Source organism: Taudactylus pleione, unplaced genomic scaffold (genome assembly GCF_031769625.1).
Source record: "Taudactylus pleione unplaced genomic scaffold, aTauple2 ptg000362l, whole genome shotgun sequence".
NCBI classification, from domain to species: Eukaryota; Metazoa; Chordata; class Amphibia; order Anura; family Myobatrachidae; genus Taudactylus; species Taudactylus pleione.
In genome coordinates, this window is record NW_028284763.1 from 641,650 (window position 1) to 659,646 (window position 17,997).

Here is a 17,997-nt window from a genome sequence, read left to right on the forward strand (position 1 = left end):
GCGTCAGATCCGTCATGGCTTAACAGTTCTCCTAGCACCATCAGTGCTGTCTTTGCATGCAGACCATGTTCTGTGCTCAGATCACTTGTGCACACACCATTGAAGCTGTAGATGTGTGTATCAGCATGTCCCATGTCGATCTTCCAGCTTTGGACAGCAGCAGTCCATATAGACTTTGTGTCAAATGTCCATTTCTCAGTGTGAAGACTTACAGGGCATCCAGTCTTGTCAGTGACTTGGAAAACTGTAATAGATGCAACAAGTTCGCTAGCCCCTTCTTCTATCTGTCGGCTGTCAGCTTGTAAAGATAGCTGCTTTGCTCAAGCAAAAATCCACAACAATCCTGTAGGTGCAAATAGCACCATAGTCCATGAAAAAATAATGCTCTCTGTCTTGGAAATCTTCCCACCACCGTGGAGCTGTGATCATAAAGAAAACCAGTATGGACAGTTCAAACATTGGTTTAAATTTTACTCGGCCAGCCAGTAGTGCTTTAAACTCCTTAATTAGCATGAGAGTTTCTGCCGTTGTCGTTAGCAACTGTGTGTCTTTCAGCTGCTTCAAAACCTTTGGCTGGTAAGGCTTTGTAAGGAAATACACTGGAATGCAAATTTCATTACCAAACACAAAATCTGCAACTTTGTCACAAAATATTCCCACAATCAGTGTGTCTGTGATGCATGTATGCCCCTTGTGGTTAGTCAGTGTGTCTGTACTGCATGTATGCCCCTTGTGGTTAGTCAGTGTGTCTGTACTGCATGTATGCCCCTTGTGGTTTGTCAGTGTGTACCCACCAACCCCTCCTTCACAATGAGCAAGTAAACCATGAACACCATTGGCAATGGATGTTTCATCAGAAAACACATCTTGTTCACTTTTTGCATTCTTAAACTCAACAATGACACGTTGATCATGCCATGTAAAAGTAATGTTGTCACGGGGGAGTCTTCAGTCTCAGGGGTATGGACATTTACTGAAATCCCCTCTATCTTCCACCCCTTGCATTTTGTCTCATTGGGCAAGGCAAAAGGCATCATCACCACCCCTTCACTCAGCGACACCCCTTCGAATGGCCATGCAAACACATCTTTTTTTTTAATCAGTTCACATTGCATAGCAAACGGGACAGTTCTGGACAAGTCAGACATACAATCATTCACCTTAAGAGTATCTCTAACCAATGGCAAGTTATCAGAAACCTCATCTGCATTCAAATTTGATTCTGATTTTTGGACATATTCCCTGAATTCATGGGTTTCAACATTTTGTTCACATGTTGTCAAGTCAGCAGACATTTCCATCACACAACTCCTCTGATCAAACACAATTTCCTGTAGTGTGATGACATTGCTTAATTTCTGTTTCAAATTTTATCTGACACACTTCTCTATGTATCTCAAACTCACTAATTTGTACACTCTCTGTGTGTAATAAATCCGCACTTATTTCTGCGCTAGCTGACATCTCAGCTATTACTTGTGAGGATTCACTCCCCCTCCCTATGGAATTTCTGGGACAATGTGAATTCAGTCTTACTCTCTCTGTCTATGAGACAGGCTTTCTTATCACTGCATTCTTCTCAACAGATTTTACACTTCATATATTGGTCTACACAAAATTTCACTATTTTTACTCTTATCAATACCAGGCACTGAAAAACCAACATTATGCTTTTTCTGGAAATCAGCCAGCTGAAATCCCAATTCATTTTTCAACATATTTGCACATTTCTTGAATATCTTAAAATGCATTATTCTTGTTTGTTTCAACAACACAAACACAAAGACAGTAAACAGACAACATACAGATATACTGTGACGTACAGTATACACTCTGTGACTGATCAGGTTACACCTCCCTCATTCACTTATGAGACAGAGGATTTTTTACATGGGTTTGCACAACCCTGCATTTGCACAACACTACATTTGCACAGCAATGCTAAAACAATCGACTACACATTCCAAGCAGATTTATGACTATTAACTCTCTGTATCCCACTTCTGACACCACTTAAATGTTCCCGGTGGAACGAGATAAGGTTCTTGGATACAGAAGGTTAATTAAGCCACACAAACCAGTATCTTGAAAAAAGATATAATTTATTACAACAAATAACAAGATATGGAAGAATAATAGTTACTTAGCTTTGGAATATAAGATGGTTACATGATCCAGGAGCCTCCTCTCAGAATAGAGCTGGAACGAACAATATCCTGGCCACCAGCTGCAGTCTCTGGTCCAGGCATAGGGCAGGCCACTGGAATCTCCATTTTTCTTCGTTTATATAGTATCCTACTTGCATACCCATCTAACTCTTACTAATATGGGCATAAACCTACTTCAAACTAATTTATTGGTTAACTACTGATAAGGAATTTCTAAAACTTAACGCAAGCGTACATCGCAGTAGACAACGCCTTGTGGATTTATGGCCTGTCTGCTTCCACATTCCTGTACCATTTCATGCCTAATACACGACCTCATGTCTGATACACACATAAGAACCATGAATAGAAATGGCTGTCAGTAGCCATTTTGCTATTCCAATACATGCCCCCAGTAGTAGTAGTCCCCCCCTTGTAGTGCCCCCAGTAGTAGTAGTCCCCCCCTTGTAGTGCCCCCAGTAGTAGTAGTCCCCCCCTTGTAGTGCCCCCAGTAGTAGTCCCCCTCTTATAGTGCCCCCAGTAGTAGTAGTCTCCCCCCTTGTAGTCCCCCCCTTACAGTGCCCCCAGTAGTAGTAGTCCCCCCTATGTAGTGCCCCCAGTAGTAGTAGTCCCCCCCTTGTAGTGCCCCCAGTAGTAGTAGTCCCCCCCTTGTAGTGCCCCCAGTAGTAGTAGTCCCCCCTTGTAGTGCCCCCAGTAGTAGTAGTCCCCCCTTGTAGTGCCCCCAGTAGTAGTAGTCCACCCACTTTGTAGTGCCCCCAGTAGTAGTAGTCCCCCCCTTTGTAGTGCCCCCAGTAGTAGTAGTTCCCCCCTTTGTAGTGCCCCCAGTAGTAGTAGTCCCCCCCTTGTAGTGCCCCCAGTAGTAGTAGTCCCCCCCTTGTAGTGCCCCCAGTAGTAGTAGCCCCCTTTGTAGTGCCCCCAGTAGTAGTAGTCCCCCCCTTGTAGTGCCCCCAGTAGTAGCAGTAGTACCCCCCCTTGTAGTGCCCCCAGTAGTAGTAGTCCCCCCCTTGTAGTGCCCCCAGTAGTAGTCCCCCCTTGTAGTGCCCCCAGTAGTAGTAGTCTGCCCCCTTGTAGTCCCCCCCCTTGTAGTGCCCCCAGTAGTAGTAGTCCCCCCCTTGTAGTGCCCCAAGTAGTAGTAGTCCCCCTTGTAGTGCCCCCAGTAGTAGTAGTCCACCCACTTTGTAGTGCCCCCAGTAGTAGTAGTCCCCCCCTTTGTAGTGCCCCCAGTAGTAGTAGTCCCCCCCTTTGTAGTGCCCCCAGTAGTAGTAGTCCCCCCCTTGTAGTGACCCCAGTAGTAGTAGTCCCCCCCTTGTAGTGCCCCCAGTAGTAGTAGTCCCCCCTTGTAGTGCCCCCAGTAGTAGTAGTCCCCCCCTTGTAGTGCCCCCAGTAGTAGTACCCCCCTTGTAGTGCCCCCAGTAGTAGTAGTCCCCCCCTTTGAAGTGCCCCAGTAGTGGTCTCCTCCTTGTAGTGCCAGACCCCCCGCAGTAGACAAATGTAATATAAAAAAAACAAAAAACACTTACCTGAATCCCCACTCCTGCCTCCACCATCTGCTCCTCCATCTGTCCTCCTGGGCCGGGCCACTGCATTATGGGAGAGACGTCATATGACGTCATGACACCTCTCCCATTACCCGCTGCAGGAGCCGGAAGATGGAGCGGCTCCTGCAGTGGGAGCAGCAGCAGCTAATGAGAGTCTGACAGACTCTCTTTGGCTGCTGTTCAACACAAACACACAGCTGCCGGAGCCGGCGGCTGTGTGTTTGTCACTTGTGTAGCGCTGACCGAACTCCGTCCGGTCAGCGCTACACACACGGTGCAGTCTGTGTCACAGTGACACAGACTGTCCGCGGCCGGCATGACGCTGCGGCCCGGGGAGCACATGGCACCCTGCCCCCCAGCCCAGCCCGCCACTGGGTAGCAGGATAAACTAGCATCCAGGGTATGGGGTTAGGGTTTGCTTAGAAGTGGGTGAATAGTGACTAATGGGCATTGAGAACATTCTAGAATCAGCATGAGCTATCTAAGCTAGACACGCGCTCTGAGCGGGAAGGAGGGTTAGGTCTAGACTATACAGGGCTGATGGCCCTGTGACGTCACACCCACGTGACTCGGCCTGAAAGGGGGAGGGGCAGGGATGCTAATGGGGGACCAAAAGTGTCCCCTCGCGGGCTCGCTACGCTTGCCACGCTTCGGGCACGGTGGCTCGCTGCGCTCACCACAAATATTTATTCCCCCTCTATGCCCTAGTGGATGGTAACGCAGGAGCGGTCCAGCCTCCTGCAGCGGTCACATGGTGTCTACGTCACAGAGGTCTTTTCTCCAACTTGGAAATAGCAGCAACCCGGGTAGGAGAAGCTTGTGGCCACTGGAGAAGGGGTATATAAGGAGGGAACAGTGGCACTAACACCAGTCAGCGGTTCCCCTTGAGCGCTCACACCAGGACTCTCCGGCACTGCCTAGTATTAGAGCATTAGCATCAGTAGCCGGGAGCCTCAGGTGTTTGAAGCCAGTGTGGGCAGCACCTGAGGGATGTGGCAGTGGGCAGCGCTGGTCGGAGCTCAGGTGCAGCTGTCACACGGTCCCGCGGAGGAAGCGACATCAGCGGTGGGCAGTTCCCAAAGCCCCAGCTCCCATCCAGTGACAGGCTGGCTGTCAGGTTAGAGGCAAGCAGAGGCAGACCCCAGGGAGAGAGCCGCTGCAGCGATGGGGGTGTGGCCATCAGCAGTCATCCCTTGTTAACAGTGTACACGCAGAGCCTGTCAGTGCAGTAGCAAAGTATCCAGCAGGAGCCGGCACCAATCACTGACGAGCAGTCATCCCACTGACTATCTCCCTACCGCTGACTACCTGCATACCGCTGACTACCTGCATACCGCTGACTACCTCCATCCCACTGACTACCTGCATACCGCTGACTACCTCCATTCTGCTGACAACCTCCATCCCGCTGACTACCTCCCTACCACTGACTACCTGCATACCACTGACTACCTCCCTACCGCTGACTACCTACCTACCGCTGACTACCTCCATCCTGCTGACTACCTCCCTACCGCTGACTACCTGCATACCGCTGACTACCTCCATCCCGCTGACTACCTCCCTACCCCTGACTACCTCCCTACCACTGACAACCTGCATACCGCTGACTACCTCCATCCCGCTGACTACCTCCATACCGCTGACTACCTGTATCCCACTGACTACCTCCATCCTGCTGACTACCTCCATCCCGCTGACTACCTCCATACCGCTGACTACCTCCCTACCACTGACAACCTGCATACCGCTGACTACCTCCATCCCGCTGACTACCTCCATACCGCTGACTACCTGTATCCCACTGACTACCTCCATCCCGCTGACTACCTCCCTACCACTGACTACCTGCATACCACTGACTACCTCCCTACCGCTGACTACCTACCTACCGCTGACTACCTCCATCCCGCTTACTACCTCCCTACCGCTGACTACCTGCATACCGCTGACTACCTCCATCCCGCTGACTACCTCCCTACCCCTGACTACCTCCCTACCACTGACAACCTGCATACCGCTGACTACCTCCATCCCGCTGACTACCTCCATACCGCTGACTACCTGTATCCCACTGACTACCTCCATCCTGCTGACTACCTCCATCCCGCTGACTACCTCCATACCGCTGACTACCTCCCTACCACTGACAACCTGCATACCGCTGACTACCTCCATCCCGCTGACTACCTCCATACCGCTGACTACCTGTATCCCACTGACTACCTCCATCCCGCTGACTACCTCCATCACGCTGACTACCTCCATCCCGCTGACTACCTCCATACCGCTGACTACCTCCCTACCACTGACAACCTGCATACCGCTGACTACCTCCATCCCGCTGACTACCTCCATACCGCTGACTACCTGTATCCCACTGACTACCTCCCTACCGCTGACTACCTCCATCACGCTGACTACCTCCATCCCGCTGACTACCTCCCTACCGCTGACTACCTGCATACCGCTGACTACCTCCATCCCGCTGACTACCTGTATCCCACTGACTACCTCCATCCCGCTGACTACCTCCTTACCGCTGACTACCTCCCTGCAAGCCATCACCGGTCTGCAGCTGTGAGTAGTATAACTCCTGCACATATATATATAGAAGAACAAGCAACAGACAGACTAGTTCTACCCAGTATGTTGAGGCAAAAGAAAGAGGTGAGTTTACACATTAGGTACTGGACTAGATAATTGAATGGGTTTTAACCCCATGCCCGTATAGCGTTAAGGAATGAGTCGGGGGAGTGTACACACAAACTATCAAAGGAATTCTTCAAATGAAAGGAGTAAATGACAGGTCATGACGTCTCTCCCATCACCCGCTGCAGAGGCCAGAAGGCGGAGCTCATGAGTGAGCTCCAGCCCGACTCCGGCAGTGGCCGCAGCAGCCAATGAGAGTCTATCTGATTCCCATTGGCTGTTGAAACACACACATTGCTGCCGGGGGCGATGTGTGTGTTACTGTGTAGTGCGGACCGACTCACTGACTCGAACGATTCACTCACTGACTTTACCGGACCTGGATAGTGGACAACCCCACCCATGCACTGCTGGTCCCACAGCGCCCAGGGCATGAGCCCCGTCTGACCTGCCCTGGATACGCCACTGATCCAGACAAAAAAGTTTCCAGCACTGACACTTGCTTGAGCTTCTCAGCCAGTAGCAGAAAGTTTTCTTTATGACCAAGCACCGCAGATACGCAGAAAAAGTCTCCCATAGCGACAGCTTGTTGAGCCATCAGCGCTACAGAGGGAGTCACATGGAGCGATATTTGTCAGGGATGAGCGGGTTCGGTTCCACTCGGTTCCGTTCGGATTTAAAAAACGAATCTTATTGGCTATCAGCTGTCACGAGTTTTGGATAGCCTATAAGATTCGGTTTTTAAATCCGAACGGAACCGAGTAGAACCGAACCCGCTCACCCCTACTTTAAAGTATAAGATTCAAGTTTGTTCATTTATTATAATTGCTGTGAAATAAAGGTTATTTGGTAGCTAAGGTTTAATACATGATAAGTAAGCCATGTTTGGTATTATACTGATCTGCACTCTTTCAACAGCATTCCGGTATCATCGGGGTGAAGATCGCAACATGCATTCTCAACTTATGGACCGCAGAGACTTAAAGCACTGAAATGTACATTGTATGACCAACTGTTAGGATTTGCATGAGGAGGGAAAACAGAGGCAACCAGCTGTCGGAGGCTGGACTGTGTCTATTTGAATCAACCTGTTAAATGCTCTCATCCTCCTTGGGAAAAAAATGGCATCAGCGACAAGCCTCTCTATTGTGTTGTCTGTTTATGTGAGAGTATAAATGTGTGTGTTGTGACCCCAGTCTGGAGTCTTCTTGCTGATTGCTGATTGAAGGAGGTTTTCTTTCTGAATGCCGGTATCTGGTCCAGAGCGCTTGCGTATGTATAACTGTACTTGAGTTTGTATAATTTCTTTGTGCTAAATTGTACTTAGATCATAGCGTGTAACTGACTGTACTTTTACTTGAATAATACTTTGTGCTTTGGAAACACATGTTCCAGGTCTAAGGTTTTTATTTACTGTATGCCTGCGTACGCAAATAAGCGTCAATCTTAGAGGTTTATAGGCAGGCTTTAGAAGGTATAGGTAGGAGTGTATAGAGGTTCAAATTCAGTATCGTTAGACTGTAGGAGAATTACTGTCCAGGCTAACACATCTAAGATGCCAGTCATTAAGTATATGCACGCTGGGCTAATTACATCTCAGAAGGAAGTATGGGGAGGGATTCAATTAGCCGCAAAAAGCCGTGATTTTGAGAAAAGCATTCGCAGGTGCGAAGTTATCACACCAAAACCGCGTATCCTGCAATCCCATTGCCGAAGTTTTCGCATGTGTGAAAACTCCATAGACAAAAAAAGGGGACCTATCTTCATCATCTCAGAGGAGGTGAAAAATTGTGCAAAATCCTTATTTTTGGCTAAAAATGTGGGCACGGTTCAGAACCCTTTGGACCCCCCGTAATGCCGAATTAGGCAAAAAGAAATTATTTAACTTAATTCCCCCTAATAATTATATGTCGTTTTTGGGTTCAAAATGTAAAAGGTGTTTTAAAATGGGTTTAAAATACTGGGTCAGGTATTTGGGGGGCAGTATGGAGGGGTCAGGTATTTGGGGGGCTGTATGGAGGGGTCAGGTGTTTGGGGGGCTGTATGGAGGGGTCAGGTATTTGGGGGGCTGTATGGAGGGGACAGGTGTTTTAGAATTACAGATGCCTGCAGCAGGTGTATTTTTAAAATGTTTTAAAAGTGCACTTTATAGACACAAATATACTAACACCCATTATAATGTACCCCCAATGTAACTACAGCAATTATATTTTACAAAAAATTATGTTTTTTTAGCATTTTCCCACACTTATACAAATATGCATATAACAGCCATTTCACTCAATTTAAGTATCCAAAATACTTTTATTGCTTCCACTAATACACTTCTATACTGATTTCCTATGTCAGTGAAGCTTTTTATGGGGTGCAGACGGATTTCCCCAAAATGTATTTCACCATGCGCAGTTTTCTCACAAATACGTTTTCGTGTTTTTTGCAATAGGGTGAAAAACAGGAGCGCGCATAGACGAAAGACACAAAGATAATGCACCAAAAACACGCAAAATGTGCAAAAACTTCTCCAACCTTAAGTTTTCACTTTTTTATGGCTAATTTAATCTGCCCCTATAAGTGGTTTACAAAGGGAATATTTTGTGCCTTTCATTTTTGGACTATTCATGCCACCAGCGGACCCACTAAGGAGCACAGGCCAGATATTTTACTTCACAAGTAGAAGGGCATTCTATGTATATGTATTCACATATTTGTAAATTACATTAATACGACACTATCCAACAATATTTTAATGTTACTGTTTATTGTTTATGTAACTGATTTGATTCTTAGTTTATCTAATTAACCAGTGTTATTTTGATACATGAGTTGGATTTTTGAATTACAGAACTGTTTAAGGCGCTACTCACTTTGCTTATAGTGGATAATAGATTTATTTTCTAAAGGGTAATTGGTTTAACCCCAAATTGGCAGTCTTCCAATTTTCTGCATATACTAATCGGGCGCACTGTATCTATCTATTCTTTTGTGTTCTTATTGAAAACTTTTTAGGGTATGTCACCAGTATGGCAGCCATCTTAAAGTCGGCCATCTTGGATGCTAATTTTTTAATTGGGAAGGTAATCGTGTGACATATCATACCGATGCAGAATTTCATAAGAAAAACAATGGTGTTTTTTTTTTCGTTTTAATATATCTTTATACATTCTCGAATTTTAACTGAGTTTTCAGTCGCAGGTAGTGACATTAATGACAATGGACCTAACACAAACAGAACATGTTGAGATTGTCTTGATATATGGAGAATGAAGGACACGTGCTATTACAAATTATGTCACCCAAATAGGCCGCCCGTTACTCACAATGCAGTTGCCAAACATAAAGTAACCGGATCAGTTGCAGATAAACCAAAACGTGGACGACCAAAAACTGTTACAGATGAAGCAACTAGAACTGCTGTCCTGGCATCATTTTCAAAGAGCCCACAACAAAGCACTCATCGTCTGTCTCGTGAATGGTGGGTTAGTCGTACGGCCTTATTGAGAATTTTGTCTGCACATAAATGGCACTTCTACAAGAATCAGATGTTGTTATACCTGACTGAGGATGACCCAGACTGTCGGGTGGAGTTTTTACATTGGGTAACACAGCAACTTCAACTGAACCCTCATTTTCCACAAAAAGCATTGCTTAGTGATGAGGCCAATATTTTCGTCAATGGTGAGGTAAGCAAACAGAACCACAGAGTTCTGTTATTTACAGGGTTGTAGCCTTGGCAAAACAGTTGGTGTGGTGTGGTTTGTGAGATACCTGTATTGGCCCATTCTTATTAATGGAACTGTAAAGGGTTGATGGGGGGATGTGGTGCTAAACCTGCCTCTGTGCAGGTGTCCTTGGGCACTTATCTCTGCGACACGCTCACACCTTCAGGCCATCATCGCTATTCTGGTGGATGGGCCTGGGATCTGGGATGGGTGAGAAATGGTGTGGATGGACCTATTTTAGGGAACATAGCTAAGACTGGATGACCTCTGATGGGATCAGTGGTTGGTTATCATTAGCATTTTTGGCTTCAGATTGGTTTCTCCCCATGTGCCAAGCACAAGGGTTTAACCCGGACAGAAATGCCCAAAAGGAGAGGGATATGGATGATGTAAAACATGGATCACACCAACATGGATCACACTCACCAAGATACTCTTGTCCCCTTGATGGGTGGCTGTTCCTGGTCATGCTCCGCAAAAAAGCACAACAGCAACGCCCCTTGTGCAGTCATACACCCACCCCTGCTCTGCACGCCAGAGATCCTATACTAGTTACCTGCTATATCCCACAACGCATATATATAACACACCGCACCCATATTATAGATATAAGGAACAGCACACAGTGAATGAGTATATCTGTATAGAAATCACACAGCAAACCAAGAATATGTAGAGAACACAGCAAATATTATACACACCTGTGTAGTGCCTACCACCCCTTTAGTTTACTAGCCTTGATGTCCCTCCTTTGACTGGGCTTACTGCCCACCGACCTAGGGCTTAACACCCCTTTGCATCTGACCTAGTGCACATTCCTGCCTTGGACCTAGTTCCCCTGGTGGTGCCAAGCCCTGCCTACCTAGAGTCAAGGGCCTGGTGCCCCAGCCTAGAGGCCCCAGACCCACCTACCTTGGGGCCTACCGCCCCCCCTGTGCCCTTGGGCCTATTGCCTGCTTAACCAACTGCTTCAACAGTCCTATGAGGCCTAATGCCCCCTTATGCCTTCCCTAGGCCTAGTGCCCGATTGTGTGGCCCCTGGCCTAGTGCCTGATGATCCCCCTGGGCCTTGTGCCTGATTTCTGGTGTCCTAGGGGGCTCCAACCCTTCCTCATCCATGGTCCTTGGAGGTGCCAGGCCAGCCTCCGGACTGTTAACCTGAGGGTCAATACCCTAAGGGCTTTTCACCACCTTCAACTGAGGAGCAGTGGCCAGTGTGTGCTCTTTTGCATTACACACTGCTCCCGTAGAACTTCAGGACTCTTCATCGTCTCCATGTCCAGTGGGCATCGGCTCTTCCATCTTCACCTGGTGTGCGGTAGCTGGGTTATGCTATTTTTACTTCGATGCCAGCCTCCAGGGCTTCCAGCTGTGGTTTCCAACTTCTCTTCTTCAAGAGCTCTTCTCTGCTCTCTCTTCACCACCTAACTGCCTGTCCTTACCTCGTGCTGGCTGTTATAAGCCCGCACAATGGGGTAGGGTGATGATACAGCGAGCCATGATTGGCTCACTGTGGCCATCTTGGTGGATCTGTCCATGTGCTCACCACTGCTTTCCACCAGGGAGACTGGGGTAGGCTGGATCCATCTAGATCCAGTCCCCCTGTCGACCCTGCTGGCTGCACTGAGTCCCGCTGTGTCTGTAGCCAGGATCCATCAGGGTCATGGCCTGCTCCCGACTTTAAGCCTGAAGCATAAGTGCCTCCTTATGCTTCCCCGGGCCCAGTGCCCAACTGTGTGGCCCCTGGCCTAGTGCATGCTGAGGCCCCTGTGCCTTGTGCTCGATTCCTGGTGGTCTAGGGGGCTCCAGCCCTACCTCCTCCATGGTCCTCTGTGGTGCTAGGCTAGGCTCAGCCATCTAGCTAGCCACTGGACTGTTAAGCAGAGGGTCAACACCCTAAGGGCATTCCACCTTCTTCACTTGGGGAGCAGTGGCCAGTGTGTGCTCTTTTGCATTGCACACTGCTCCCATAGAACTTTGGGCCTCTTTGCTGACTTCATGTCCCATGGGCATCGGCTCTTATGTATTCACCAGGTGGGTGGCAGCCGTATTAAGCTATTTTTACTTGGCTGCCGCTTTCAAGGGCTTCCGGCGGCGGCTTCTGACTTCTCACTGCAAGAGCTCTTCTCTGCTCTCTCTTCACCACCAAACTGCCTGTCCGCACATCGTGTCGGATGTTATAAGCCAGCACAAGGGGGTGGGTGATGACAAGGTGAGCCACAACTGGCTCACCGCTGCCATCTTGGCTTGCCTGTATAAGCCAAGATTGGCTCACTGCAAGTGCAAGACTGGGTGCACTGTGGTGGATTGGTGGGTCCTGCATCCTCGTGGATTCCTTACATGTGGCAGTGGTGGAAGGGGTCACCACTGCTGTCCATGTGCCCACTGCTGCTTTCCTCCAGACAGGCCAGGGAAGGCTGAGTCCCTCTGGATCCAGTCCACCTGTCGAGCCTACTGGATTCCCCAGGTTCCGCTGTGTTAGTGGCTGGGATCCATCCAGGTCCTGACCTGCTGCTAGCCTCCACTGCTGGGCCAGATGGAGGCTGGATCTCCTGGGATCCAGGTCCACTGTCCGGTGCCAAGCAGCCACCGGGGTTTCTCCCCTCTACAGAACATTAACAGCAGCAGATTACAAGAGGTTGTTAAATATATTTTTCCCTCTTTGTCATCAGAGGATGGGTCATATCTTAATTTGCCCCACCTCATTATAGACTCATTGTCAGGGAATATTTCAATGTACAGTTTCCCCAAAGATTAGTTGGCCATAGAGGTCCAGTCCAGTGACCACCAAGATCCCCAGATTTACCTCTGTTGTATTTCTTTCTGTGAGGTTACCTGAAGGAATGTGTCTGTGCTGTGAAGATACAGGATCGTTATCATCTGCAACAGTGAATTGTTGATGCTTGTGCTCAGATCCAGCCGGACATGTTGATCAATGTTCATCAGGAATGGGAAAAGAGAATCACCTTAACACTGGAACATCGTGGACAGCACTTCCAACATATCCTATAAACTTTATGGTAAAACTCAAGAATGAATAATGAAGTACACCATTGTTTTTCTTATGAAATTCTGCATCTGTCACATGACTACCTTCCCAATTAAAAATTAGAGTTGCATCCAAGATGGCCAACTGCAAGATGGCCACCATACTGGTGACATACCCTTAAAAGTGTTCTCCCACTTCCATAAAATAAATTAAATTGTCTGCATCAACAGTGTATTCCTAATATGATTAACTTAATCCATAATGAAAACTGGAAAAGCAATAAAACAAAATAGAAAGTGGAGTCAAACAGACTATAAAATAATTGAGGGTGACGTAGAGACACCAGGACAGCTGAGGGCGTGTAACTACACGGCATAGGATGCATCATTTATCTGAGATCTACAGACAAAAGTAAGAAATGAATGTACCCAAAGTTGTGAAATATGTTGATACATATTCTGGATAAATGTTGTTCATGGATCTCTGTTACAAAAGCATCCAGTCATAATAGCGTGAGGAATATATCACCAGACAGAATCGCCATTAGCGCTGTGTTCCGATTAGCGAAGGATCATACGATCCATCATTATTAGTATTAGGATTTAAAAATAGGAGAGAAGAGAAAAGAAATCAGTTATAGTGGTGAACTCAATCTCCAAAAAGGGGTTTCTAACACATTAAATCTTTCTTTATTAGGTATGCTTTAAATCATAAAACTGATAACAATCAAATGGATGATAAAGTTTTATGTACATATGACACTATGTCAAAACACAAATAAGTTTAAAGGGAGCAAAGTATAATGTAAAAGTTGAGGGAATGTGTATAAAGACTAAAATATTGTAAAGTGATTAAAACTACTGAGCACTGCTGTCCAATGTCCTAGTGGAATCACTATCAATTAAATGTAATATCACAAAATTAATGTAAAATAAATGCTTCCTACAAATTGATCAGTTTAATGATACTAGCATAAGGTCAAATGGGCTACAATACATACTCATGTGTTAATAAGTTATTAGTTGGTTATAATTAGAGTGTATGTACAAAGTTCTCCATGATTGATAAAGATCCTCACTTCCGATTATTAGCATTTTTGCTGGGTTTTTTTGTGTTTTTATTTATATTTTTGAGTAAGTATTTCATAAATTCCCCTAAAATTTTTTTAGTAAATAGTGTTTTTTTTTTTTATTTATTTTTTAACAGTTATTTTGGCAGTGACCAAGTGACATTTTCTAACTTTGGGATATTTGTCTGTTTTTGGTACGTTTTTTTGGTTTTATGAATTAACAAATTCGATGTGTTGGTCTTAGCATATGTTTCGATAAGTAATGTGTGTTTTTTCAGTGTAAAATCATGCCTTAACTCTAAATGTAGCGTACTATTTTGCAAACTAATGTGTGTTGTTTTTTTCAGTGGAAAATCATGTCTTAACTCTAAATGTAGCGTACTATTTTGCGAACTAATGTGTGCTCCCTTCTCTAAAATTTCGACAAATATATTTGGCTTAATTCCTAGTTTATTAAATTAATCTTAAAAATATTTTCTACTTTTGAAATGTAGGTTGCTTTTCACATGACAAGACCCAGGCCTGTAAGAATCTTTGGTTTTCTTTGAAAAGATAAGTATATTTTTCATAACACATTTATCTAAAACAATAACTACCTGGCTTAACATTTCAGGTTGATGTTGGTCGTATTATATTGGCCATGGTTCCAGAAACCGACCAACCTCAACTTCGTCCCAGGCGTAGGCCTCGTAGGCGTGCAATGCCCCAGATATATAGAACATGTGTCACCCTTTTTGGAATGCCAGATGATGAGGTGTTAAGGCGCTACCATCTTCCGCCACAAATCATCATAGACACTCTCTCATTAATAGAGAGTGATCTTCAACGGCAAATTGACAGTCCTACAGCAATACCACCACTTATGCAATTAATGTCGGTGTTACATTTTTGTGCCTCAGGATCCTTTCAAACCACCATTGGAATAGTGGCAGGAGTATCCCAATCCTCCTTTTCAAGGATCCTGAGGGCAGTGATGGAGGCACTTTTTAAACACCTCCATCATTTTATTAAAATGCCATTGGATATGGGTTCCCTTAATGTGGTGAAGGCTAATTTTTACCAAATTGCTGGCTTCCCACACATTATAGGGGTTGTGGATGGCACTCACATACCACTTCAGCCTCCAGCAAGGCTGGAGGCTATATTTAGGAACCGAAAGCACTTTCACTCGATGAATGTAATGGTGGTATGTGATGCCTCCCTCCAGATCCTGTCCCTGAATGCCAAATTCCCAGGCAGTGCACATGATTCCTTCATCATCCGGCAATCAGGGATTTGGCACAAACTAAACAACCTACAAGCTGGTGATGCGTGGCTTCTGGGTAAGTTGACACCTTCTGTTGAAACCAATGCAAAGCTTGGTACACAATGGTCCTGATGTTGTTTTTTATATTTTCACAGGAGACAGTGGTTACTCTTGCACGCCCTGGCTGCTCACTCCTTATTTGGTTCCCACACCAGGGCCACAAAGTCAGTATAATTCCGCACTTACAGCCACCAGGCAGGTGGTGGAGCGCTGTAACTTTTAAAAGGCCGATTCAGATGCCTTCACCACTCTGGTGGCGACCTCATGTATTTGCAGGCTATGTTTTCGAAAATTGTGGTCCTGTGTGGGATATTTCACAACATTGCCATAAGGAGTGGTGTCCCAATGCAGCCAGAAAATGCCTTGCCTGAGGACGACCCCCCGAGGTTGGTCGGAGGTCAGTATGTGGGGGGGCCATACGCGATGAAGTTGTTGCAAGATTTTTTAGGTAATTATTTCAACAAATTTATTTAATTGACACAATGTAGACATGTAATATTTTAATGTACACTTTTAACTTTTTTTTTGTTTTTTTGTTTTATTCCCTAAAATGACCATAAAAATCCATGCATACTACCTGATCAACAAAAATGACTTTATGTGGACACATTGGATATAACTTCGGGAACAATGATTTCTTCTCCTCATTTGTGGATTCATGTTGGCATGCTACTTCTTCAAACAGTTCCTGATTTAGTTTTTTTGTTGGTTTTGGTGATTTTTGGACTTTTGTATGTGTGTTTTCAATGTTTGAATTTATTGTGTCAATTCACTTGGTGGTTGTTATTTGTGTGCATTAAATTTTTTTTTAATGTTACCCAACCATTTCCATCGTAAATTACAACCAAGTGTAACCTGTTTCAAAAAATGCACAGTTGCTTAATGCCTAATACTGTAATTTCTTAATTTGTAAACTTTAGTACCCTGCTTTGTAGCTCAAAAGAAACCCCAAAGGTATTATGGTGAATCAGTATGTTGTACATTCTAGGCCTAAGCAGGTAGCTTTCATTTTTACATTACCCCCCCAAAAAATTAATCTCTTTTGGAGGTTAATTCTACAAACCTATTGGTATTGTTATGTGTTTAATGTGCAAGCTTACATACTTACTTGAGCTTTCTACAAACAAATGTACATTACTTAAAAACTCAGGGACAAATAGTAGACTTATGTAAGGTTCAACAATCTAAGATTTACAGACAAGGAATGAGACTTAAATAAATCAAAATAAACTTTATTTTTTGGGGGGGGGTTTTTGGCCTTGTAAAAATATTAGTGGGGCAGGATCACCAAAAGATGGTCCAATGCCACCAGCATGGCAATTACATGGCCCCGTATATCCACTAATCCAGCCGCAATTGCCTCGTTACGCCTCTGGTCCTCTGTGGGTTAAAATAATGTGAGGACTACTAAAATGACACCTTCATTTAGATTTTAACAACCAAGCAAAAATTCAGACAATACCAAAAAAATACATCAGTTACCAAAACATGTCCAAAACAAATGGAATGCAAAAAGATAAGATTTAAATCAAATAAATAAATCAAAAAGAAGTACAAAAAAACCTAAAAAAATTCCAAAAAAATAAATTTGCCAAACTACGACATTTGTTGGTAGCGTAAACAAGAAAGACACAAGTGTGAGTGTTTGGACATGTGTCATATGTGTAAGGGGAAAACATCCTTGACATTGTTTCACAATGATATTTTTAAAAAACATTTGAACTACTTTACTATTTTGAAATGCACAGGCAAAAGGACAACATCAACCAAAATAAAACAAACATAACAAAAAACCATAGTTTAAAATGTAAACATACCGGGAACATTGCTGACTGGGCCTGGAGCCCCGAAATCCTCATCTTCAGAGGTGGGCCAGTGGCTCAGGGAAGGAGGAGGGGTAATGTGGGATGAAGTGGAGGGTGAGGAAAAGAGAGGGGGGGTTTGAGTGGAGGGGGAAGTTGGAGGGATGTTAATGTGAGGAGAGGGAGGGGACTGATGGGCAGCAAGGTCTGGGGTGGAGGGGGAATTTGGGGAAGAGTGGGCTGAGGATGTTTGGGTGGGAGTGGGGGATAGGGGTCGAGACACATCTGCGACATGTGAGTCTCTGCTGTGCCCCTAAATGATGGAGAAAAACATTTGTAATTACAAATTGGCTTTTAGTATTTGGAATTTCAACGAAAAAATTGTAAAAAAATCAGGGCTATGCTGTAAACATGCACATGCAGGTATGTCCAAAATAAACAAAATCAGGGCTATACTGTAAACATGCACATGCAAGTATGTTCAAAATAAACAAACACGGCTATACTATAAACATGCACACGCAGGTATGTCAAAAAAAAAAAACAGGGCTATACTGTTAACATGCACACGCAAGTATGTTCAAAATAAACAAACACGGCTATACTGTAAACATGCACATGCAGGTATGAGAAGAAAAAAAAGCCATAAAAAATAAATACACAGAAACACTTACTTTCCACTATCTGGAGATGCAAACGGGCCAGCAGGCATCCAGCCAGCCCCACTTGTGTCTTGCCAGCCCCCTTATGTAGG